The sequence below is a fragment of the Sturnira hondurensis genome, unplaced genomic scaffold, assembly GCF_014824575.4.
Source record: "Sturnira hondurensis isolate 20B ecotype Veracruz unplaced genomic scaffold, ASM1482457v3 Scaffold0008992, whole genome shotgun sequence".
In the NCBI taxonomy this organism is placed as follows: domain Eukaryota; kingdom Metazoa; phylum Chordata; class Mammalia; order Chiroptera; family Phyllostomidae; genus Sturnira; species Sturnira hondurensis.
In genome coordinates, this window is record NW_028081623.1 from 5,460,050 (window position 1) to 5,487,609 (window position 27,560).

Genomic DNA, 27,560 nt, shown 5'->3' on the forward strand with positions numbered 1-27,560 from the left:
ACTCAAAAGGAGATCAGCTGGCACTTAATCAGAAAGGCCACAGCTATCCAGAGGCTACAGCCCTCTTTATCCACAATCTAAGCTAGGCACTTTGGTAACTTACACATTGAGTACAAAGATGAATTTGTGTTGGTGAAACTATTGGCTAGATTAATAGTGTAACAAATGTTAAAAATGGCTAAATTAGTTAAACAAGTGACATTTGAGACATGTAGATTGAGTGAATTACTTTAGGTATACCCTTACCTTACATGAACCAGCCAATCCTCAAGATGGCAGCTGGGATGTGATTCCAGTCTCAATTTTAAATGCTAATGGTTGTCTGCTGCCAATTACCAGGTAAACTAAATGATATCTTGGAACCATGGCTATATTTGTTTCCAATGAACTTTCCATTCAAGGTGTTCACAGATCATGTGAAAAACAGAGAGTTAGTTCTCTGTGGAACTCACAGAACAAGTTGTATAATGATTTTTATATATTTGATTGCTAAACATGTTTATCTAACAAACATTTGTATGAGTGATAGAACTTGTCCTGAGACTTGCTGTCTTTAAAAACCAGATTGTGAAGGATTAGCTAACTCAGCAAGTTGCTGTTAGTGGCTACCAGTATCTACTTAAACAAACCTAATGGCTGCACATGACTCAGATGAGTTCAAAACCCACTATGGCAGGGCCAGTATTGGCTCCCACAGTACATTGCACAAAGGTGGATGTGTGGTGCATTATTAGTAAACGCTGAATAAATAACTAGGGTACACCATAAATCTAACTAGACTACTGGGGAGATAAGGACAAAAAGGAAAATGGATTATATTTGTTCAAATTGTCATGTTGGTGTGTCATGTAGAAGTTTGAATATGGACATGAGAGAGGTGAAATTAGACAGGTTGACTAGATTAGGACAGGGCCTCACAGAGGAGTACCTAAATCAGAACCCCCTCTTCGTATACAGGAGTGATCAGCTCGGAGGAGCTTTTGAAAAACTAAAGTGTTTGAAAAACTAAATGAGCACCAGAACTATCAGTTTGTTGATTTATGATGAGAAACGAAGATCATTTGGACCCAAATTCTGGCATTAACATGACGAAGGGAAAGTCTTATAAAAGAGCTTAATGCTAAGACAAGTCAAAATTAAAAAGCTACCTAGTGCGCCCCTGCCCACTATGATGTGGGGCTGTGGTGTGGGGGTACAATTCTGGGGAAATGCTATCAGGGGTGCTCCAAAATCCTTCCTGGCCCTCCAGCCTGTCTTCCCTCATTCCCATCCTGCTCAGCCTCTCTCCAGACTTTGTGGTCCAGATTCAGCCATTTAACTCTGCCCAGCTGCTCCCTTCCCTGAGAGACCCAGGGGTCTCCATGGTCTCACACACCTCCACCAGCCAAGCACAAGCCCACTTTGAAAGTTTCCTGTGGGTCCAGCTATATCAGAATGTGCCGAGCAGCTTCCAAGGGTTATGCTGAGCCCCGGGGTTGGGGCCTGGTGGGGGGCCACCCTAGTAGCACAAGATCAAGGCCCAGTCCAACTACTGGAACACTAAGTCTGTGGGTCAAGCTGGACAAGTGAGCAGGCCAGTCTGTCTACCAGCAGGGCTGGGCCTCCACCAGCATGAAGTTCCTGGTGATTGACACTAGACCTGTGGTTTGTGGGATGCTATGCAGCTGCCCACTGCCGATGGCCTGTGTGGTACTGGTGGAAAAGTAAACCAAGTTCTCTCAATACAATGTGCACCACCTCTGGCCCTTCATCACCCACTACCTTTGGGCACTTGGTGCCTAGAAGTTCTGTGGGCACTTCTGCATAGGTACCCTGGACTACATTAGCATCCCACACTGTTAGCTGCTCTCATCTAAAGTGGCATTAGTACTGAGGTGGAAATCCACTGGGCTATCACTTTCATTGACCTCCACCTCCTCCCAGGAAGGGAGTGACTGGTATGCCCAGCTTCAGCCCAATCTCCTTGCCTACTGGACAACTATGAATTTGATATCCCCATCTCCGCTGCTCAAGGTAAATTTGTCCCTGAAGGCTTTGTGGTGTGAGAAATGCACAGCAAACTGGCAATTTGCATCATGGTCAACTATGTGAACGGTGCACCATGGAAGAGACACAGGTGCCCAAGATCAACTGTGTGGCCAGGATCTATAACCAGAGCTTCTTCCAGAGCCTACTTAAAGTCACAGGCACTGACCTGGAAAACACTGTATACTGCAAGGACACTACTTTGGGATGGCAGCCAAGAAACAATGCCTGATGCATCTGGGAGTGCTACATTAACACTAGCCAGAAACTGACCGGGCAGTGCCAATGTGGAGCCTGAGCCTCTGCAGGGCTTTGCCTGTGCAGTTGCTGACATCACCACCCCTGGCAAGCTTGGAAGGCTGGAGTTTGCCCAAAATGCCCATGGATGGCTTGACATCTCTGCTTTTGACTTTACAAGTATGATGTAGGCAGATAGCTTTGCTTGTGGGCAGGAAAAGCACAATATCTGCCTGCTGCTGGGGCTGGTGGGGGAATGCCTTCTGGAGACCTTCTGAACTCTGGGCACTGGAGTGGCCTGGGGCTTCTTGGCCATCTTTCATGCCACCTGGATGGTGAAGTGGTGGGCGGAAGGCATTGGCCCCCTAGAAGTGTTGGCAGAGTGTGAAAGCCTGTACCAGCTCCTGTCACAGATATCCCAGAAAACACATCATGGCCCAGTACGGGCTCAACCCAGCCACTCCTGACCCCAACCTGAACCTCCAAGGTATGTCCCCCAATCAGATGTGAGTCCTGCATGACATGATTGCCAACCAACCTGTGTGGAGGGAGAGTAACAGACTGATTCAGGAAAGCCTGACATTAGGCTGATAAGCACACAGGAAGAACTGCTATGCTGGTGCCAGAAGTAGGCGCCAGGTACCCTCGTGTCCGTGTTGCCAACCTTTCCTCCTTCTGGGCTAATGGGCTTGCTCTGGTGCTTTGGTGAACCTGCTGCAGCCTGGCCTACTGGAACGCTCAATGCTGCAGAGGGTAGGGGTTCTGGAAGCAATTGGTTGGGCGCCGAAGATGGCAGAGCACGAGCTGAGCATATCACCCATGTAGTCCAAAAAAGCAGTGGTGTCAGGAAGTGACCCATTGGGCCTCATCACCTACCTCAGCCACTTTCACAGTTCCTTCAAGGGCACACCCTGTCAGCCAAGGCTCTCTGGGGACTCTAGTGTTGTACTGTTCCTTGTCAAACTTCAGAGGACACTGCAATGAAGCCAGGCCCAGAAAAATGGAGAATGTGGATGGCAAGAAGCAACACCAGCAGATAGAGGCTGAGACCCCTGTTCCAGAGCCTACTGTACCCCCTGACTCTCCCATTACAATCCCAGGAGGCTGGTGGCACTGACCTGTGTGCCCTTTGTGGGGAAGAGAAAACCTGTCTATCCTGGAACACCTGTGTGTCAATGGCTACTTCTACCATCTGAGCTGCTTCTGCTGCCGTGTCTGTGAGGCCACATTGCAGCTCAGTGGTTACAGAAAGCCCCCAGGAAATGGACATTTCTACTTTTCTAGTACTTGTCCCAGCCAGGCCATAAAGAAGATGGCAATGACAGAGGCCCTGAGACCTCTGGACCTCTCCACACCAGATGAAAACAACACAATATCAGGCCCCTCAACTCGCATGATGCCCCAGGAGGGGGCCAGTCCTGTCCCAATCCTTAGCCAGTCTACCTATTGGCTGATCCACCTCTCTAACCTAGAACACCAGCGGTTGTCCTTTCTTAATCTGACCCTTGACTAGGAAATGGAGTCTCCACCAAAGCCGCTCACAGCTGTTCTTACTTTGCCCTCCAGGCCCTGGTGGGCAGCTTTGTGAGATGGGCAGTGCCAACCCAGAGCCCTCAAGTTCTTAAGGCCATGGAGAAAGAGAATGAAGGGAAACCTTTCTTCAGTGAAGAGGAAGAAGAGGAAGATGTGGCTTTGGACTTAGATGTGGAACAGGCCCTGCTGACCTTCACTCTTCACCAAGAACTATGAAAAAGCACCCAATGTGTTGGTGGACTTTGCTGCACCATGCTAAGGAGGAGGAGATGAAGAGATTCTGCAAGGCTTAGGCCATCCAGCAGAGACTAAATGAGCTAGAGGCCTACAGAATGAAGTTGGATTGGGCCCTGAGGAACCAGGGCAGTTCCCCAGAACTGCTACACTTCATTCAGAAGAAAAACAGCCCAGTGGATGATGAAGCTGAGCTCATGATTACAGTCCTGGAGCTGAGCCTCAAGGAGAAACATTTGCAGCTGAACCAGGAGGTGTGAGGCTATGTGAACTGGGATGAAATCCCCCTAAAGGCAGTTGCCGAGGGGCAGGTCCTGAGGAAGCTGGTGAAGGTGGTGAACCAGTGAGATGCTCTCATCTACTTCCAGGAGAAGTGCAGGCTCAGTGAGCTGGTGTCAGGGCAGGGGGACCAGGGCTAGAAGAGGGTGGGCTGTCTGCCTCTTCCACTACAAGACCACTTCATCCCAGGACAGTGCCATCCTGGTCGGGAATATATGGGAGAAGGCCTCACTATTTACAATAAAAATATTTCCGCCCCCCTCCACACACACACACAAAACTAAAGTTACCTAGTGAACATGAATATTAAGTAGATGAATCAATAAATCAAACATTAAACCACCAGGTTATGTTGTTTTTGTCTCATTTTTCTCTATGATATGATATCGATAATGGAACACTGATGACCAAGGCTCCCTCTCTGTTGACATGTTCTGATTGTCTTGCAATTATGAATTTCTTTAGAAAAGTTTTACCTTAGATTTGGTTACCATCGAACCTTACAAGTCTGTGTCTATTATGTCACTTTAAGGTAATTTTTACTGTTACATTTTATGTGGACCCTAGCAATATGCTTCAATTTAGCATGTATTTGGCATTCCCTAGCCTCTGTACCAACAGCACATAAATAACACCCTTCATTGTCAAGGAAGCACAAGACTCATGACAAGGCACTGCACAAATAACCTGTTTTACTTTGTACATTCTTGTGGTAACTATGGTGATCTGACCTACAAAGCTTGAGAGGCTACCTTTTTCCTCAGAGATGAACATCTAACTTATTTTGTTCATCACATTTTTTAATGCTCATTATTGTGAAAACATTACATTAAATGTTATGGACTATTTTTAAAAAGCACCAAAATTGCATTCTTACTCATGAGAAATCTTTTTAAAATTTTTTTTATTGTTGTTAAATTACGGTTGTCTGCATCTTCCCCCCACCACTTGCTCCCACCCCAGCCAAACCCACCACCCTCCCTTGCTTCCACACTGCCCCTTGGTTTTTCCCACGTGTCCTTTATAGTAGTTCTTGAAAACCCTTCACAAGGAATCTTAATTGTAGTTAGGAAAACTCACAACTTCATTCAGTGGTACTTTGTGCCTGGAACTGCAGTTACAAAAGGAAAAATAGTGAAATAAGATTGCAGAGGTCAGCGTGGGGTGGAACAAAGATAAGAGGATGTCTTGTAGAAAGCAAGGTGAATTGGATCATGTAGGTAGGGCACAGGTGGCAAACACAAGGCCCAAGGGCTGAATCTGGCCCTCCGCCTTGTTTCATCCAGCTGGCATCTTGTTTCTACCCAGCAGCAGCATCAAGCTTTCACTTAACTGTTAAGGAGTAGTTACATTTATACAGTCCTAAAATTATACTTCGCTCTTTGAAGGCAACAACAGCAAGGCTTATGTGGCCACTGGTGAAAATGAGTTTGACACCCCTGTTGTAGGGTATTTAGAGTGGATAAAAGAGGTAGAGAGAACCTTCTAGACTAGGGGCACAGCCAGAAGAAAGGCAGAGGGTAAGAATAAACACAGTGAATAAGAAAGAGAGAAAGTAATGCAACTGATGAAGTTGGAGGCAAGAAACTCAACAAAAGAGATATAACATGTCATATGTGTACATTCAATCCATTCAGGCCTCACAAAAATTTTAGGAGGTAGGTATTAGTATCCTCATTTTACTGAGGAACTAACCACATAAACTCTCTCAGAGCTAGGATGTTCTTCATCAAAACTCCAGGAAGGAAGTACTATTGTTTCTCAAGAATAGTTAAGCAGACAGCAATGTCGTACCACGGAAAGGAACTTGATGTGATGATAAGCAGGGGCCACACACTAGAGAGCCACTGGCTGCATACATTGCAGACATTTTCTGTTTTACCCATAATCTTTGGAGTGTTTTTTTTCTTTCTTTTTTTAAGGCTACATCATACCTCTGGGGAATCTTTATTTTATTTTATTTTTAAATTTATTCAATTATTTTTCAAGTACAGTTTTCTGTCTATTACTCCCATCCCATCCCACCCCCTGTGCTCCCCTCCTCCCTCCCATTTCCACCCTTCTCATTTGTTGTCCATGTATCCTTTATATAGGTTCCTCTAAATCCCTCCCCTATTTCCCCTGAAATTCCCTCCCCTCTTCCCTCTGGTCACTGTCAGCCTGTTCTCTATTTCAGTGTCTTTGGTTATATTTTGCTTGCTTGTTCGTTTTGTCGTTTAGCTTCCTGTTAGAGGTGAGATCATATGGTATTTGTCCTTCAACACCTGGCTTATTTCACTCAGCATAATGCTTTCCAGTTCCATCCATGTTGTTGCAAAAGGTAGGAGCTCTTTCTTTCTTTCTGCGGCATAGAATTCCATTGTGTATATGTACCATAGTTTTTTGATCCAATTCATTTACTGATGGGCACCTAGGTTGCTTCCAACTCTTGGCTATTGTAAATTGTGCTGCCATGAACATTGGGGTGCATAGGTTCTTTGGGATTGGTGTTTTAGGGTTCTTAGGATACAATCCTAGCAGTGGAATTGCTGGGTCAAAAGGCAAGTCCAATTTTAGTTTTCTGAGAAAATTCCATACTGTTTTCCATACTGGAGTTTTTTCTTTTTTTACTTTGTAACCATCATATCTAAATAACAGGCAATTTCTCATAAAAATACTGACTGAGTGACCCCACTAGGCTGCATTACAGCCAGGATGGTATCAGAAGACAGGAGCTAATAAACCCCTTTAGGGGAAGCAAGCCCTCTCCAATTATCATTGGCTGAGTTCAGACATCCCATTCGTGTCCAGAGTTTTGCTTACCTGCTTCAGTATTGCTGCCTCAATATCCACTTTTTTTGGCCAACCAACCTGTACCATGCTAAACAGATACTAGTCCTCTCCTAGAAGCATATGCTGTACACGGCATTCACAAGCAAATATAAATTCTTTTCTTATCCTCACTCTAAGACATTTTTCCACTTCTTTTAGAGAGAGAGGAAAGTATAAACAGGGAGAGAGAAACATTGGTGTGAAAGAGGAACTTCCTCTGGTTGCCTCCTATACATGCTGGGACAGATGATCATCTGTTTAGGGACTAGGAATTGAATCCAAAACCTAGATATACGCTCTGACTGGGAATCAAACCCACAACCTTTTGGCTATGGGACAGTGCTCCAACCAACCAAGCCACACTATCTAGGGCACAAATGTAAATTATTTTTTAATTTAAAAAAATTTTTTACTTTATAATTGTTATTATTTATCCTATTACTGTTATTCCAATTTCTTTTTTTCCATTTGCCTCCTCCCACCCAGTGCAGCCCTCTCTCCCACAGTCCATCCCCTCTCTGTTGTCCATGTCCATGAGTCATTTATACATGTTCCTTCTTTTCCCTTCTTTCCACTATTCCCCTCTTCCTCCCCCCTTTCTACAGCTGTCAGTCTGTTCCATTGTTCCCATGTTTTTAGTTCTATTTTTCTCAATATTTTATTTTGTTCATTGGATTCCAGTTATAAGTGAGATCATATGGTATTTGTCTTTCACTGACTGACTTATTTTACTTAGTGTAATAGTCTTCAGTTCCATCCATGCTATTGTGAAAGGTAGGACTTCCTTCTTTCTGCTGTATAGTATTCCATTGTATAAATGTACAACAGTTTTTTATACATATATATTTTATTGATTATACCATCACAGTTGTTCTATTCTGCCCCCCATTCATTCCCCTCCACCTGCACACTCCCTTCCCCACCATTCTCCCCCGCTTAGTTTATAACCACGTGTCTCAAGTTCTTTAGATTCTATATTTCCCCTACTATTCTTGCCCTCCCCCCTATTTTCTACCTACTGTCTATGCTACTTATTGTCTGTATCTTCTTCCCCCTCCTCCTCCTCCCACTCCCCTGTTGCTAACCCTCCATGTGTTCATTTCTATGGTTCCACTTCTGATCTAGCTGTCCTCTTGGTTTGCTTTTGTTTTAGGTGTGGTTGTTAATAACTGTGAGTTTGCTGTCCTTTCACTGTTCATATTTTTCATCTTCTTTTTCTTATATAAGTCCCTTTAGCATTTCATATAATAAGGGCTTGGTGATGATGAACTCCTTGAACTTGACCTTATCTGAGAAGCACTTTATCTGTCCTTCCATTCTAAATGAAAGCTTTGCTGGATAAAGCAATCTTGGCTGTAGGTCTTTGGATTTCATGACTTGGAATACTTCTTTCCAGCCCCTTCTTGCCTGTAAGGTCTCTTTTGAGAAATCAGCTGACAGTCTGATGGGTACTCCTTTGTAGGTGACTGTCCCCTTATCTCTTGCTGCTTCTAGGACTCTCTCCTTCATTTTACTCTTGGCTAATGTAATTATGATGTGCCTTGGTGCGTTCCTTCTTGGGTCCAACTTCTTTGGGACTCTCTGAGCTTCCTGAATTTCCTGAAAGTCTATTTCCTTTGCCAGATTGGGGAAGTTCTCCTTTATTATTTGTTCAAATAAGTTTGCCACTCGTGGCTGTTTCTTTCCCCTTTCTGGTACCCCTATAATTCGGATGTTGGAATGTTTAAAGATGTCCTGGAGGTTCCTAAGCCTCTCCTCATTTTTTTGAATTCTCATTTCTTCATTCCTTTCTGGTTGGATGTTTCGTTCTTCCTTCTGGTCCATTCCATTGATTTGAGTCCCAGTTTCCTTTCCATCACTATTGGTTTCCTGTGCATCTACCTTCATTTCAATTAGTTTAGCCTTCATATGTTCCTTTAATTTGTGACTATAATCAACCAGTTCTGTGAGCATCCTGATAAACAGTGTCTTGAACTATGCATCTGAGAGGCTGGCAATCTCTTCGTTGCTTAGAGTTATTGGCTCTGGGACTTTGCGTTCTTCTTGCACCATCTTTTGGGCTGTTCGTGCCTGTTCCATATCAGGATCAGAGCCCTAGGTGTTCACCAGGGCAGGGCAACTCAGTCGCTGGGTTGTGATGCTTTATGTGGGGGTGGGGTCAAAGAGGAGCAATGGCGTCCCATCTGCCACCTCCCGCCTCTGCCGCCACAGGTGCCACAGCTGCCACTGTCACCGGGGCCTGCATGTTTCATCCCACTGCACATGGGTGTGCCACTGCCATCAGCCCTCCACCACTGGGTTTGCCCTCTGGGGCCTGCGTGGTCCGTCTCAGTGTGCGCTAATGTGCGACCACAGTCAGTCTGCCCCACACCCTGACTGGGTCCAGGCCACTTGTGCACTTAGGTCGGGGGGGATCTATCCTGCCTGACCCTGTTCCGCTGCTGGCTCCACCCCTCTTACCGTCTTGGTTGAATTGTTCGTTGTGGTCAGACTTCCATATAATTCATTTTTCTGTTCTTTGGCTGTGTCTTTGTTCTCCAAACCTTTGTTGTACTCAAACTTGGTTGTGGGAGAAGGCACAGTGTTTCCACCTATGCCTCCATCTTGGCGGAAGTCAGGTACAACAGTTTTTTAATTCACTCATCTACTGATAGCCACTTGGGCTGCTTCCAATATGTAGCTATTATAAATCGTGCTGCTATGAACACAAGGGTGCATAAGTTCTTTTGAATTGGTGTTTCAGGATTCTTAGGGTATATTCCCAGCAGTGGAATCACTGGGTCATAAGGCAGTTCCAGTTTTAGATTTTTTAGGAAAGTACATACTGTTTTCACAGTGGCTGCACCAGTCTGCATTCCCACCAATGTGCACTAGGGTTCCTTTTTCTCCACACCCACACCAGCAAATGTGGCAGGGGTCCCAAGTCCTGTTGCTTTCTTTGTCTGCCTTGACCTATCCTTGTGGCCCCTCGTGGTGGATTGTGTACTTCTTCCAGGAACTGTAGGTAACAAACTTCTCTGTTTCAGTTTTTCTTATGGGTTATTGAACTGTGAACTCACCATCAAACATCCTATACTCCACTTAACAAATGTTAATTTAACAAAATCATAACAACTCATTTTTGTCAACTGCTGGCCCCGTTTACCATTTGAGTTTGCAAATGGTAAAATACCATTAAATACCTGTCATTATAAATGACATTATATTCTACCTTAAAATACCTGTCACTGAAACCAAGACTAGTGATAAACTTGTGTGAAGACAGTATAAATAAGCACTGATACATCTATAAGGTGGTACTTAAAACTACAGCTATACAAACCCTAAACAGTCTACTTTGTTACACTCATAGGCATGCCCATTTATAGGGGAAAAAAGATGCCAATACCAAGTCTTAAATATAAAAAACAACTGGGCCAGAATCACACTTAGGTTGTGGAAACAGAAAAATTAGTGGTTAGAGGCTGTGAATGTCTATAATTATACTATTGTTTTAATGCCATTTTCAGTCTCTGAACATAAAAGTTTGTGATTTTGATTTTGAAATGATACCATTTTTTTCTGCTGATCTTGAAATTGATGTCAAAGGACATGAGATATTACATTTTATTCCTAAAACAGATGGTATAAAATGCAGAAATTGCTACATATAAGTATTTTCTAAAACCTTTGAGTATTGGTTCTAGTAAAAAAAGGCATGTATTTTTGTAAGGAGGATCATTAATTTTCTCTTCATGATCAGAAAGCCTATTTTAGGATCTAATTAAATCTAGTGCTGTGCAAGAAACTCAACAAAGACAATTGCATGTATTGGGGGACGGCAGAAAAAATCACCTGGGACCTTATCCCATGATCAAAAAACAATGATCACTTTAATAGTAGCATCTGACATTTTTCACATGGACAGGTATTCACTAAATTATTGCCTAAGAGAGAAATTTATTGACTGACTCAAACACATTTGAGATAAATAAATGTCTTTTAAAACAAGGAGCTAATTGTCTGCTGCTTTGAGAGTACTGACAATAGAGGCATCTGGCCTCTCCTGACATTGTCCTTGGTTATTCCCTGCCCCTTGCTGTATCACCACTCTCCCTGACTGTAGACCCTTTCCTGTCCCCTGCTGCCTCACTGGAAATGCAGTTCGGCCCCCGGACTTCTCTCCTGTGAGTATGCACAACATTTGTGCAATATTTATGCACAGACATTCCTAAAAGAGTTGCCCTGGATTCTCTCCAGTGCTGGGTATTAACATTAAAAAAATCAGCTTTCTATATGTCCAGCAAAATGCAGTATTTCTTTGTTATTTTGATGTAACACATCTTTAAATACAAAATACTATGTTTCTTCATAAGTTTATTGGCAATTTTAGTTTCTCTTTTGCGAGTTGTCTTTTCTTCTTTTCTCTTGGAATGGCTTCTTACTAATTTATATGTCATTTTAAAGATGAACATTTTCTTGTAGACTTGTTCTTTCCTTTTAAATGATTTTTGATGCACATAATACTAATCAAACTTATCATTTTTTCTTTTATTCATTGCATTGATAATCAGAAAGTCTTTCTTCATGCTAAGATTACTTAAATGTGTTTGACTATATGGTATTTTCTTTTATTTTTTAAACATTAACTTCATTTGCAATTTGTTTTGGCATATTGGATATGAGGTAGAAGCTTTGCGTTACTGTTTATTCAAATAGATAACATTCTAAACACCATTTATTGAAGAATTTATCTTTTGTCATGTTACTGTTGTGCTTTTGGTCAAATAATAAGCAGAATAAATTTAGCCTCTTTATTCTATTCCACTAATCTGTATCTATACACTGTTTTAATTGTTGTAGCTTTGTTATATGTTGTAATACTTGCTAGGAAAAATGCTTTAATTGTAATTCTTTATTAAAAATTCTCTTTGCTATTGTTGCCATTTTATTTCTCAAGAATAACTGGAAATATTTTTTTGGTTCATAGGAGTCTCTCCTTTGTATTTTGATTGCCATAAATCTATAAATTCATTTTAGTAAAACCAATATCTTTATAACAAGAATGGAATATCATTCATTAAAATATTTTATATGTATAAAATGTTGCAAAATTAATATAGCTACCACTTACTGAATAATTGTTAAGTGATTTAATGCTTCTAAATGCTGTATATACATTATCTCATATAAGCCTCATGACACGTAAGTAGTATTATCGTTCCCAGTTAAGGTGAGAATTTTATTTATAATTTATGCAATTAAATATTAAAAACAGTCTGCAATATGTTCATGCTAGTTTTATTAAGTTTCCATATCTGAGTCACAATAGCCTTATAAAAATGGAGTATATGGTTTCCTACATTTTACTTTAATGCTCTGGAACATTTATAATGCAATGGAATTTTTCAGCAAAACTAAGTGATTCTGAAGTTTTTAAAAATATTACTCTTTGATATTGTATTCAGAATTTTAATTATTTTTCTCTTTATTCGGGTATTTACTTCCACATAGTTTCCATTTGCAATAATTTGAAGACTTTTTCTCCAAGAAAAGTATATATTTTATAAAAAATTTTTATTAAATATACCTGTCTGGTATTGTCAGTGGATTGAGCATGGTCCTGCAAACTGAAGGATAGCAGTTCGATTCCCAGTCAGGGCATATGCCTGAGTTGGAAGCCAGTTCCCAGCAGGGGACGCACAAGAGGCAACCATACATTAATATTTCTCTACTTCTCTCCTTCCCTTCCCCTCTACAGATGAATAAATAAAATAAAACAAAAAATTTATTACATAATATTTTCCAATTTTTATTACATAACATTTGATATTATTTTAATCTCTGCTGAATACATCGTTTTATTCCTTGTGTTGTCCTGACCAGAGAATTTATTTATTTAGCCAATATTTTTTTAAAAAACTGGCTGGTTATATAATCCTAGAGTAATATTTATCTTGCCTCAGAACCCTGTAGTTATTAATCCACTTTCCCCTCAAATTCAGCATTAAAGAACATAAACTTGAGGCTAGCCGGAGTCTGATTTTGAAATAATCATCATCCTCCTTCCTATCCACCAATAGAGTAGGAACCTAGAGACATCTCTGAAGGGAAGACTGTAAGTGTTGTCTCCACAGAGATCCTACTCCAATCAATATGTTCTTACTGGTTTGTTTCAGCTGCCTCAGAAGTTACTGGAAGTGAGGACCCCAAAACTCTTCCCCATTCTCTATAACCTCACAATGTTATCGCCAAGGCCAACAATGAAAGAGGAAAACAATTGAATTAGTTAGGAAAGGCCAAGATGTCATTCAGTGACAAATAGCCCCCAAATCCCAGAGGCTTAATACAACCAAAATTTTCTTGTTCCTCTACATCTACTGTTTACTGCAGAAGACAACTGTCCTCTACTTGGAAGTGGATCCAGGCTGCTTCAATGTTGCTGTGATTTTGTTTCAACATGAAGCCTTCTCCATGGTTGCCTGAGTGGAGGATGAGTGTGCTGGTAGGTCTTCTGCACTATGGCCTGTGGTAACATAGGGTGTGGAGAATGAATGACTTTCTCCAAAACTGTATGACCCTTGGTCCCTATTTTATAATGGACCATATGGTTATCTTCTCTAAGTTGGACCCCAGTGATCCTTACCTCTTGGTATCTCCACTCTGGTGTAATTCATTCCCTTTGAGTGTATGAGGCATTCAATGACTTACTTCTAGTGAATAGAATGCATTGGAAATGAACAAATGCCACTTACGAGATCAGGTTCTCAGAAAAACAGGCTTCCATTGGTAGTGTTTGCTGAGTCACTGAGGGAAGTCAGTTGCTACATTGTAAACTGCCCTGTGGGGAGCCATGTATGGCAAGGAGCTGAGAGAGATCACTAACCAACACCCAGCCTGAAACTGAAGCCCTCAGTTCAACAGACCATAATGAGCTGAATTGTGTGAATAACCACATCAACAAGTTTGGAAGTAGATCCTTCTGTAGTTAAACCTTCAGATAAAACCACCACTCAGGCCTACTGCCTAACTACAATCTCATGGGAAGCCTGAGTCAGAGGCACATGCCTAATTGGCAATCAGATTCCTAACATGTTAATAAATGTTCATTGTTTTAAGCCACAAAGTTTTAGAGTAATTTACTACATTGCAGGAGATAACTAAAACAGACCCATACTTTCATAGGGCATTTTGTAAATACAGCTCTTTCAGTTCCAACTTCCCAACTCTTCCCTAATGGCTAAAACAGCATTTCAGGTCAGCGAGTTCAGACACTATCTCTTCTCCTCTACTAATTTTATTCTCTATTCCAGGCTGGTGCCTCTCTATCATACAAATGAAGAAACATGCCTCCTCCAAGATTAAATAAATAAATAAGTAAGTAAAATTTAAAGATGTATTTAAATATATGTGTTTTAATAAGTGGTGCTGGGAAAACTAGATATCCACATGCAAAATGGTGAAATTAGACCCTTAATTAACACCTATACAGAAAGTAACTCAAAATGAATCATAGATCAATGAAACAGAACAGAGAGCTCAGAAATAAACCCATGCCTTTGCAGTCAATTACAATTTGACAGAGGAAGCAAGAACATGCAATAGAATAAAGACAGTTACTTCAGTAAATGGTGTTGGGGAAATTGGACAGGTACATGCAAAAAAAAATGAAATTAAACCACCAATTTATACCATGCACAAGAATAAACTCAAAATGGAGAAAAGACTTAAATGTAAGTTGCAAACCATAAAAATATTAGAAAAAACATAAGCAGTAAAATTTCAAACACCTCATGTAGCAATATATGAAAAAATAAACAAATGAGAAAATAATCAAATGAGACTATGTCAACTTAAAAAGCACAACAAAAGAAACCATTAACAAAATGAGAAGGGAACCCACTATATGGGAAAATGTGTTTGCTGCTGATACATCTGATAAGGGCTTAATTTCCAAAATATATAAAAATCTTATACAACTCAAGACCAGAAAGACAAACAATCCAATGAAAAAATAGGCAAAGGACCTGAATAAACACTTCTCCAAAAAAGACATACAGATGGCCAATAGACATATGAAAAAATGTTCAACATTATTAATCATCAGAGAGATGCAAATTAAAACCACAATGAGATATCACTTCATAACTGCCAGAATGGCTGTCACCAATAAATCCACAGACAACAAGTGCTGGAGAGGATGCGGGGAAAAGGGAACCTTAGTGCATTGTTGATGGGAATGCACACTGGTGCAGCTACTGTGGAGTTTCCTCAAAAATTAAAAATGAAACTGCCTTTGAACCAGCAATCTCACTTCTGGAAATACATCCTAGGAATCCTGAAACAACAATTCAAAACAATATATGCACCCCTATGTTCATAGCAGCATTATATGCAATACCAAAATGTAGAAACAACCCAAGTGTCCACTGACAGATGAATAGGTAAACAAAATGTGGTATATTCATACAATGAAATATTATTCAGCCTTTAAAAGGAAAGAAATTTGGACCATTGTTATGTTTGTGAAATATGCCAGTCACAAAAAACCCAAATACTGTATGATTGCGATTATATGAGGTATCTGAAGTAGTCAAAATCATAGAAATAGGAAGGAGAATGGTGGTTTCCAGGGAATAGGGGGGAGGGAGTTTAGGGGGGTTGTTTAATGAGTACAGAGGTCTAGTTTTGCAAGATGGAGGGTTCTGAAGGCAGGTTGAACAGCAATGTGAGTGAACCTAACCCTACCGAACAGTACTTCTTAAAATGGTAAAAATAGTACATTTTAGGTTAAATGTTACCACAATTGCATTTTTTAGAGTGGATATATGGAGAACAAATGAGGGTGGAGAGAATGAGAGGAACAAGGGAGAATTGTCTGATTCCTCTCGCCAAAAGCATCATAGACTCTTCTACTGTCAAGACACTAGCTGTTCTTTGAGTGCAGTGCAGGTGCAATGCTACATGTCTTTATTCAATTTCATGGATACTTCATTGGGAAAACAGGGCAGAATAAGTCAGCATCTGTAACCTAGCCATGTTAAGATTCTCCCCTTTTACAAATATACATACAATGTTTTATAAAAATGACATCCAATATCACACCGGACCACACAATAATTCTGTCAAAGGAATGAGAAAGTATGTACATTTTTAAAAAGGTAATGATGTGCTCCCTGGCTGGTGTGGCTTAGTGTATTGAGGTGGGCCTGCAAACTGAAGGGTCACCAGTTCAATTTCTAGTCAGGACACATGCCTGGGTTGCAGGCCAGGTCCTCAGTAGGGTGGGCACACGTAAGAGGCAAGCACACATTGATATTTCTCTCACTCTCTTTCTCCCTCCCTTGCCCTCCCTCTAAAAATAAATAAAAAAAATCTTTTTTAAAAAAGCTAGTGATATGCAAGGTCTTCTCTGATACTATCTATTTTCTTCTTAGATCTTCTGTTTCCCAACCTGGAGATCCACATGTTCCTCATCCTGATTCTTCCCCCTTCATTTAAAAAGACAAATGCACAGAACTTTACTAAGGCATTGTTCTAAGAGTTTAGGTTTAGGGTAGATCTCTATCTGCTCAGGAATTCTGTGTGTGTGGGCATGTGTGTAAACACATGTGTGTATATGTGTTTTAACTGCATCCTATTTACTTTATTGATGAGGGAGGTATCCCCAATCCTAGGGTTAGGGGGATAGCTGAACACATGAACCAATACTGGACAGGTGATATCAACAGCAGGTCATTATTTATATATACTCACAATCCAGCAAGGAGAATACCACACACCACACAGAGCCACAAAAGGTTCGCGTTCAGGAGCAGAGTGAACAACCAGGGTTTGTGAGAGGCAGCCTTTGTAGTTATCAAGAGGATGGGGTGCCTGCCTCTGGTTCCCATGGGAGTGTGTGATTGGCTTGTTTGAATAATTCCATGTACTGACAGGGAACTGAAACTTAGCAGTAAGAAATAAGCAGAAACTGTGCTTGGTTCATTATTTGGGAGAGTACCTTATTTGTGGGAAGAGTTGGGAGGGAGGCTTGTGGTGGTTGTGCCATTCAAAGCCATCCCAATTTTACCAAATGTCAAGGCAGCTCATAATATTGAACCTTAATTTTAGGCCTTACATCACTGTGTGTGTGTGTGTTGCATGTTTTAGGGTGAGGTGGGGGTGGGACACTTAGCTACTGAGTGGGGAAACAAAGGACACAGGAGGCTGACAAGATCAAAAGCAGTGCTGGTCTGTGAACCACCTGCCACCTGTCTGCAGCGAGGTAAGTACAAAAATCCAGATTAAGCATTCAGATACTTTTAGGACAATTTGGTGCAGACCTACTAGTACATGATTCTAGGCGCACGCACAAAGCAAGCATGCCCCAACAGGTACGGTTTTACACCAAGGAGAGCTCAGACATATTGCCAGCCAAGTTGGAAACTGGTGAATGTTGGTCGACAGGAGTGTTATTTTATTAATGGTTAATTCTGCTCCTGCACTCCTAGCCCCATTCCAATTAAGTATAAAATACACATTTCAAGATTTGATGCCAAACCATAAAAGCTAGAGACATGCCTTGCCACCCAGCAGTAAATATTAAGGGAAAGATTTAATGTAAACAGCAGCATATGGCAGTGTCGATGATTTCTCATAAACTACAAGGATTAATTTAGAAAGAAAAAAAAGCAGAGAAGCCTTCAAGGAAGTAATAACCCAGAGGTAAAAAATATTGATTAGGGAAAAATATTATCTTAATCAAAATATGTCTTTTAGCTGGAAGTTGTTTGGGCTCCAGAAAAAGGAAACAAAGTATGTTTCTGAGATGCACATTTTTCCTGGTGGTTTTGTTGAATAATGAACAAGACCATCACTCTTTCTGATGCCTTGGCTGTATAAATCAAAACAAAGGCTTTAATAATCTTGTAGCAAAACTTATTAACTACTCTAATGAGAAGAAAGCAATGTTAATTGTTTTTTTAAATATATCAAAATATACCTGTGACTTCTGATATTTCTTGATAATATATCCTGATAATTTTTTTAGGACTTGCCACATGCTATATTTTCTTCTAATGAGAGCTTCTTATCTTTCTCATCTCTGTCTTCAGGGGAAAACAATTGAAAATAACTTGTTTCTGTTAGTATTTGTTGATGATCAAGCAACTTATTTTTACTACCCTTCAAAGTTTAAGCTTAATCTTTTAAACATGACAGCCAGACAATATTTAAATATGACACATGTATTTTTAGGCCTTTTATAAATTCAAACTGAATCTGAATTTGAAGTAGGTAAGAGCTACTTCAAATCCTAACATCATTCCAGTTTTTTCTTAATCTTTAAATGTGTGGTTGTCTTCAGAATTTTATATAACAAAATGCCTTGTTTCCATTTGCCTTTTGGACTCCATGAAGTTTCTTCCTAAGAGAGACTGTCCATGGGAACACACAACAGCATTTTGCATTCTATATGTGTAGAGCAGAAACTGAATGCTAAGTGGTGTGCTAGGAGTAACAGGGGAAAAAGAAAAATTAGAACATATTCTCTCACTATTCACTCTGTTTCTGGGTATGTGAAGTAAGAAGTTGGTAAATTATCCAATAAATTAAGTCATGTAGCCAAGATAATTCAGATGTAATTGATGATCAGTGACCCAAATTCTTCAGGGATCCTGATACCACAGAATCTCAGTCCTGTTCCATGTGTAAATACTGGCTCTCTCTTAGGCCCCCTTCACTGACCTCTGCATTCCTTCACTCTGATTCTGAATATATTTTCAAAATCTTTGTGTTTGAGGAGAACTACAGTCTTTAGTTTTGCATTGAAATTAAGGAAAAATAAAACTGGGTTGTTGCAAATCAAATCTTTCCCCCTTCATCCAAATAATGCAGTGAGCACCCCCTGTTGGGTGCCCGGCAGCAACAGCAAGTCATAAACATGCAGCCTTGTCAGTCACCAGTACACAGAGAAGGCAGCAAACTAAAGGGCCATGGTCATCTGGACTCCTGTATCAGAAGCAAGAGAGGGGAAATCAATATTTGCTTAATAGAAAAGGAAAACACTGATAGGGAAAGAGGTTTATTCTCAAGGTTTTAATGGGGTATCTTAACACTAGAAGGGGAAAATTCTCTTTCTTTTCCTTTCTCTTTTGAAACTTAAGGCTATATTCACTTTCAGTGTTAGATGAGTTTCTGAAAAGAATAGCGGGGAGAAAACCTAACAAATATATTTGTTTTGGCTAAGGCTACATCTGACTTTTTAGGTTGTGACTTTCCATTATTCAATTCTTATCAGGGCTAAAAAATCTACTATAAATTCTAGGTCTCCCCTCCCACCCCATATTTTCAAGTAAGATGGGCAATGAAATGGGGGAAATGGATAGGAGAATAATGCATAAGCACATACATTTACTTTCATTCTGATATCCTAAGGATTTAATCAATAAAAATAGATTTCCTCTCTATTTATCATAAATATGCTTCCAGCCCCTTCAAGCCTACCTGCTAAAAGTTGGTTTTACTCATCTACAGGAAAAGACGGATTTTACTTTAAAATTCTGTTCTAAAAGTGCAATAATAGGTTACTTTTAAGACAATAGATATTTTGTCAATCCTGTCAGTAGAGGAATCAGGTGGATTTTTCTCCAAGAAATCTCTTCTTTTAGGAAGTTTAAATGTTCATTCTTTTATTCTCAATGATCTCTTTCCCTAATTATAAGTTTTAAATATATGATTAGTGAGTGCCAGGACAAGAACAGTAGACTAAGACTCAAAGCACTTGTGTCCTGATCCCGGCTTTGTCACTAGAACTATGCAGGCCATTTAATCTCCCTAAGGTTCATTTTCCTCATCAGAGATATGGAAGTAATTTATCTAACCATTAATTCAAGATACATGAGGTGCCAATTACCAGAGGCATTAACTCTGGATGCCATGTGCGAGGAGGACTTATTATAACAATGAATGTGTATTGAGCTTCTGCTCTGTCCCAATCTCTGTAAACATCAGTGACTTGACTCTCAGGAGCTTAAAGGAGCTCAGCTCTGGAATCAGACTGGCTCCCAATCCCATCTGCCATTTCCCATCTAGGTAACCTTGGAGAAACTAATTAATCTTTCCGAAGCTCATTTTCTTTGTATATTTAGAAACATTGGGTTGTTTCTTCAAAGTCACATGAATGGAAAATGACAGAGACAGAATTGAAATGCAATCATCCACTGGGAGGACCACAATCTAGAAGTGAATCGGCCACAGATAAAACATTGTAATGTTGTTCAACTTTGTTCCTTTATTGTTCCTTCTGTTCCTTGAATAGCCCTGAATGTCAGGCTAAAGAGCTTAGACATTACTTTGTAGGTAGAGGAGAGGTGGTAGAAAATTTTGAGTAGGGAAGGAGCATGATTGTGATGAACTCATCAGAATATTGAGACAATTTAAGGAGCACCTATATATAAACATAATACATTTCTGTAAAGCATTACGATTCTATTTGTAGGTGATCACATAGGAAAAAGACCTACACACTATTTCTTACTCTGATGTTGGAGTACTGTGTTCTAATATGATATCCTATGAGGGGGGGGTAAAGTAGGACCACTCCCCTGCAGTTCAGAGATATTAGTGGAGGAAACTTTCTAGATGTCAGTCATACTGGAAAAATATCCAGGAAAAGGAATTGAAGATTGGAAACTGAGCCTTAATCAGTGGCCAGAGGTAAATCTTGCTTATCTCCAGTCATCTCTTTTTTTTTTTTTTTTGGCCTGTATTCTAAGAAATGCTTGAGAGCTGTCTGCATTGGTATGGAAAATGGCCTCTGCCAAGGGAGGCAGCCAGGCCTTCTAATATGAGAATTCTCTCTCCAGTACCAGCCTTGGGACACGTCAATGTGATGGGGTTGCAGCCATACATGTGAAGAGCATGAATAAGGTGAATTTTGTTGTTTTAAAGAGAGGCATCTGTTATATTGTGGCTAGAAAGCAAATATATCAACAATGGCACTTAAGTTCAATATCTAGTCCATGACAATAAACAGGAATATGCTCCACCTAATATGACATCTAACTAGTTAATTTATTGCCAAAATGTAACAGGGTTATGTTAAACTTTGGTTATAATTCATAGTACATGTAGTTCCAGATTTCTGAATTTTATCCTTTAGAATTCATTTTGGGGCTGGAAGCCAGGAGGAGTGAACTGTGATTATCGTGAAAGGTCAGCATGTGGCCCTGGCTGGTGTGACTCAGTGGAATGAGCACCAGCCTGTGATCCAAAAGGTTGCAGGTTCGATTCCCAGTCAGGACATATGCCTGGGTTGTGGGTCAGATCAATGTATCTCTCACACATTGATGTTTCTCTCCCTCTCTTTCTCTCTTCCTTCCCTTCTCTATAAAAGTTAATAAATTTTTAAAAATCTTTAAAGAAAAAAAGGTCAGCATGCAGTGATTACAGCTTTTCTAGATATTGGTCATGGGTTCATAAAAGGCTTATGATCCATCAAGATACTTTGTTTGAGTCTACAGAATGAAAAGAATGTAGAAAAACTATTGTTCAGGGAAATGCTTTGCATGTACTTAATGCCTGATCAATTTAGTTATTATCCTATAACAAGTTCACACAGTTGGAATGCTCTACTTAAAGTGTGTGTCTTTGGTATGTCACATAATCTTTTAAAAATCATACATCTTCTATTTCTGAAAAGTCTATCTCTTTCTCCCTCCCCCTCTCTCTCTTTCTCTCAAGGATTAGAAAGGTGAGTCATTTCCTTAAAAGCAGAAGCCTCCTCCAGGACAGATGTTTGCCTCCATTTTAACTATTCAGGGGGGAGCAGGAAGCACAGCTTGGATTTTAATGCCATGAAACCTGCAGATATAGTCTCTACCCTGGAAGAGGCTCTTAGCTCAAAATGTATTTCCTTAGAAAGGTTCAGAGAAGTGGAGGGAAAAACAGCACAACCCACCACAAAGCCATGTACTTAAGCAGGCTTTTTCAAGTACCACTTAATGGTGTGCAGCTGACATGCAGAGATCGAGATTCTGACGTAGGGCACTGCCACTTGGTGGCTTCTTAATCAAGTGTTGTCCAAGAGTGAGCACTGCGGCCTTCGGGCTCTGGGATTTTGACAATTATTGAAGGAGTTTGGGGAGAAATAGAGGAAATAGGAAGGACAGGTTATTTCTATGAGGAGAAGAAAATTGATACAGCACTGGAGTGGAAATGGTACTAAAGGAGGTCATCCCATGGCAAAGCTGTGATTGGGAGCCAGACCCAGTGGAAAGCACTTGTGGTGGATGGAACTGGTGCCACGCACTTCTGGCAGAATTTATCAATAAAGTTTGGTGACGAGATCTGTCAAAGGCTGTTTCATGCATCATCTACTCTGAGTTTTTTAAACTGTAATTAATGCCAAATTTTACTCCTCAGGAGACATTATAGGAAAACTCCTTCATTGAACTATACAGGCTGAATATGTATGGCTAAACCAAATGAAGTTTGTGACAATGCAGGGTAGTCTTTGACTAAAGATAAAAAAATAACAGATTGATGGAATGGAGGAGGTCTTGGGCAGCCACACAGGTAGACCCCCATTCCATCAGCCCTTTGAATCAGTTACATTTCAGCACCTACCCACTCCCCTACACTGTGAGCAACATCAGGGTGGGGAATCTTTCATTAGTCATTTATATACCAACAGTGCCTGGCACTGTGCTCAATTAACATTGATTAACTTCTGTTGAAGAGCTATGATACAAAAGTACCTGAAATAGTTAAGTGCTGACTGACTGATTCCCTGCTCACTACATATTCAAATGCAGAGGTGACGGTGGTGGTGATGTATGTTGAGCGCAGGAGGCTTGGAAGTCAGGTTGGATTTCTTATTGCCACCTGGCTCTGGAGAGATTTCTGGCTGGTAATAATTTGCTTCATCCAAATTCAGATGCAGGAGTCTTTCCTTCATCCTCAGTTCTTCATTCTCTATATAACCTTTCTGCGTACCCAGACCTCACACTCTTTCAGGAGGCTTGTGTGTGTCTCAGTGGAGGTTGTCTGCCCAGAGTTTGTGGAGTGCATACATAAGGACTCAGAGAGGCCTTCGGAGTATTCTTCCCCAATGCTCAGGCCTTTTGTGTAATTACTGCTGTAGAAGGAAGATTCTCACAGATGCTGGAGCAGAACTGGGTGGCTTTCTTAGTGCCTCTCCTAACTTTCTCTACTCTTGCCCCCGTCATATTTCACTCCACTCAAGCTGGACATTCCTTTCTAGCCTTACAGTTAGAGAGCTTCTTTGTCTTATTCCACATCTCCTTAGTGTTCTCCTGAAGCCTAGGCGATTGAAAATGAAAAGCCAAAACTTTGTATCTCTAATGTGCCATCCCTTTTCTGAGGAAATGAATAAAGAATTCCAAACTGACTGAATGGAGGGAAAGGCAAGGAATAGAAGAACCAATGGGGAAAAGGACATATAAATTAATACTTAAAATACTCTTAAAATAGAATTTCCTGCCCATTTAGCCACAGAACAGCCCATCTCTTTATGGATTTAAGGAAAGAGACAGAATATAGCCTTTAATATTTCCAGTAGGGGTACAGGCATATGATCTTTGCATGCACATCATAAATATCAAGCCCTCTGTGTCCATCTGCGTTAAAAGAAAACTATGTTATCCTACACATCTTAGAAATGGAAGGTAAATATAGAATACTTTATATCTTTATCCAATTGTTCAAACATTGCTCTTAGGGTTCTTTCCGTCTCTTGCCATGCCTCAGTAGACCTTGGCTTCATTATTCATTCACGCTTTCTCCAGCAAGATGAAGGTGACTGCCAACAGCCCACACCCACATCTTACAAGTTGACAACCCCAACAGAAAAAGGCCATGTTCCATACTTGCTCTGAAAGTAAAAAAAAATTTTAAATATTTTATTTATTTATTTTTAGAGAGAGGGGAAGGGAAGGAGAAAGAGTAGGAGAGAAACATCAGTGTATGGTTGTCTCTCATGTGTCCCCTAATGGGAACCTGGTCTGCAACCCAGGCATGTGCCCTGAGTGGGAATCGAACCAGCGACCCTTAGCTTCACAGGCCCATGCTCAATCCACTGAGCTACACCAGCCAGGGCTGAAAGTGAAATTTTAAAGAGAATTTTTTGAGCTCCACCAGGATCACCTGTAGATAAAAAGAAAAAAGGTTGGGAAAATGTCCTAGACATTTCCCAGATGTGGAGAAAAAGAAAAGAAAAGAAAAACCCTAGAGTTAGTACAATGTACTAACTTTGCTAACTTTACTTACCTTGTTGTCATCAAATTGTTAAAAATAATAATCCAATGCTTTTAAAATGGCAAGGTTTTGCTTAATTGTACTAGCTATATTATAGGATAACACAGCATATGTTTGGATAAAATAAAAAATTTCAATGATGCCAGTGTGAATTACAGGTAAGTATTATTTCATATATATAGATTTCTTACTGTGGGATGTAATAGGTAGAAAATAAAACAAACAAAACCCAAAAGAATCAAAAACCTTTAAAGTACACTAAGTTAGTCTCACCTACCAGTGAGACTTTTAAGCATACTCTTAATTCTTTGAAAGATAAAAATTAATTCTACTCATGGGGGGTGGAAATGGGAAGGAGGTGGGGAGCACTGTGGGGGACAGGGCTGGGAATATAAGACAGTAAACTGTACTTGAACAAGAATTAAATTTAAAAAAATTAATTCTACTCAGCACTTGGAAAGATTAAGTATTTCCATTAAGAAATCAAATTTGCTTTCCATATTTGATGTCATTATATCAAGATGTTTCTAAAGGCTTTGGCCTTTAGAAAACAATGAAACCAAAAATCCCTATGGTGCTTACAATAAGTGCCCATGGTTTTAATGTTCTAGATATGGTGCTGTAAACTCAGAAATGAGAACCTCAGAGACAGTCCACTTGGCTGGCTGTGGAAAAACATAAGTGGCACACTTTATCTAGTAACTAAGCAGCATCGGAGTTGGATGTCTTTCAGAAAGTAGGACAGCAACCTGCAAACATTCAGAAAAACTATGCCAAGTTTCCAAGAGCCAAAGGTTTTTTTGAGGTCTACACAATTTTACAATAACTCACTTGCTTAGCCTAAAAGAACCATTGTATGTCTGCAAAAATGTTATAGTTTCATGATAACCAGGCATAGATAAACTAGCAGCTTGAGATGGCCAACATCCTTAGGAAATTTGCTACAAGTACAAACCAAAAAATAGAAACTATATTTCCAGTAGAAGAGATTAATAGACAATTTGTATTGCTGTTATGAAGGCAACAACAAGTGACAACACTGAAGCCAAAAGCTCTAGCAAACAAGTATGGGTGTGGGGTAAAGAGGACAGGGGGCAAAGGTGTTCTTTGAGATAAAGAGACTATAGCACATGCAAAGGCCCAGAAATTAGAGAGAATGAGGCACTCTAAGTGATTCTGTATGGCTGGGGAAGATAGTAGAAGAGGAAGTGGCAGCATGTTAGGCTGCAGAGGTGGAGCATATAAAGCCACTGGATTTTATTCCAAGAGCGGTGGAGAGCCAACGAAGAGTTGAAGCAGAGTAGTTATGCAATCATGTGCCTTTTCTAAAATATCACTAGCTGCAATGAGAAAAATGGAGAGAGAGGTAGTCATGGAGGCAGAGAGACCAATTAATTAGGAGGCTATTAACATAATCTAGGAGAGGGATTGATGGTGCATGGAACTAGGAAAGACATAATGGGAAGAAAAAGAAATATACAGAAAGAGAAGTGAACAGGTTGAATTAATAGAACTTGGGTGACTTGTTGGGATCTGGAAGTATGGATGAAGGATATACATCAGAGATGACAACTTATTTCTAACTGAGGCAACTGTGTGTAAGGTGGTTCCAATCACAGGGAAAGAAAATTCAGGAGGAGGTTTTGGATAAGAGACAATGGAGCTAGTTTTGGATATATCCTCAAAGAAGGAGAGAAAAGTTGGAAATAATAAGTATATTCTATGGCAGCAATTTATTTGAGTCTCTGTAAATTTCATTGAACATTCTTATACTGTACAGCTAGCTGCTGTTAACTGTTTCTTATTTGGGGGGATTCATGTGTCTATCCTTACTACAGACTAATCCTTAAATGAATGACTCCATCTGCCTAAATCAGTAATAAAAGCCTTGTTTTTGGAACAATCTTCAAAGAAAATTACATAGTAACAATATATTGTTAATATTTCTGAGTGAATAAGGATCTTAGACACAGTTTGTGGATGAAAGAATTCAGTAAAGGCTCAGAACAAACTATGGAAGTCCTAGGACAAGCTGCTACCCCATACGATCTTTTGAACGAGCTGAACAAAAATTCTCCCAGAAACCTTCCTGCAATAAACAATGAGAGAAAGTATTTAAGTACATTTTACTCTCACAATATTAACTACACATCACCAGACTTAATATACAGTAAATCCTTACTTAACATTGTTTATAGGTTCTGTGACTTTAAACAAAACAACTTAAAATTAGTTTTTCTGTAGGTTAATTGATGTAAACAAGAATTGGGTTCTTAAGGCCTGTCATCAATATTACAATGAAAGGATGTTGAATAAAATTATGTTATTCAAAGATCTGCTGTATTATAAATGCCAATATCTTATGCACAGTGTGAGGAATAACTTCCTGACAACGTGAGTCAGGGTACTATCCAGTGAGGAGCCACCTGCTTTTACCTTGCAAAAATCCACACTTTGTTAAAGTGGCTGGGTGGCACAGTTGGTTGGAGCATTGTCCCAGACACCAAAAATTTGTGGGTTCAATTCCAAGTCGGAAATCCCTAGGTTTTAGTTCGATTTCTGGTCAGGGCTGGGGGGTCTACAGGAGGTAACTGATTGATGTTTTTCTCTCTCATCCATGTTTCTTTTTCTCTGCCTAAAAAATCAATAGATATATCCTTGGGTGAGGATTTAAAAAGAAAAAAAAAGCTGGGAGGGGACTTTTTGGTTGAACTACATGCTATCCACAGGGTAGCACAGTTCTTGCATGACCAGTGGATATGAGAGTCACTCTGGCATGATTTCTAAGTTTCACCCAGACTAGCTCAATTCATGAAATTCAGGAAGAGCAAACACAGAAAAGAGCCACTATTATAGGATGAAATTACTCTGAGTCTATAGATACATTAAATGCATTGATCCTCCAGCCATTTGCAGCTATGTGGCACTTGGACCATGATATATAACTGTTAGTAGTGAATCCTTTCCCAGGTATGAAGCTACACTGATATCACAGCAGGTCTATAAAGACTATCAATATTAAGATCTGACTATTTCCTCAATCCTGCAGATTAGCATAGAAAAAGCATCTTAAATAACACTAACAAATTGTGGGCCAAAGTGCAAATTTAGCAATATTTTAGATTATTATAAAGAGAAACACCTGTAATTCATTTCAGTTTGTTTGTGGAAGAGGAAAATTTCCAAGTATTGTAAGGTGAGAA

The 27,560-nt window shown here is 40.0% G+C and overlaps 1 pseudogene; it reads left to right on the top strand.

Annotated features, from left to right (window-relative positions):
- Positions 1–1,361: 1,361 nt before the first annotated feature.
- Positions 1,362–4,448, top strand: LOC118993970 (F-actin-monooxygenase MICAL1-like; annotated as a pseudogene).
- The last annotated feature ends 23,112 nt before the right edge of the window (positions 4,449–27,560 follow it).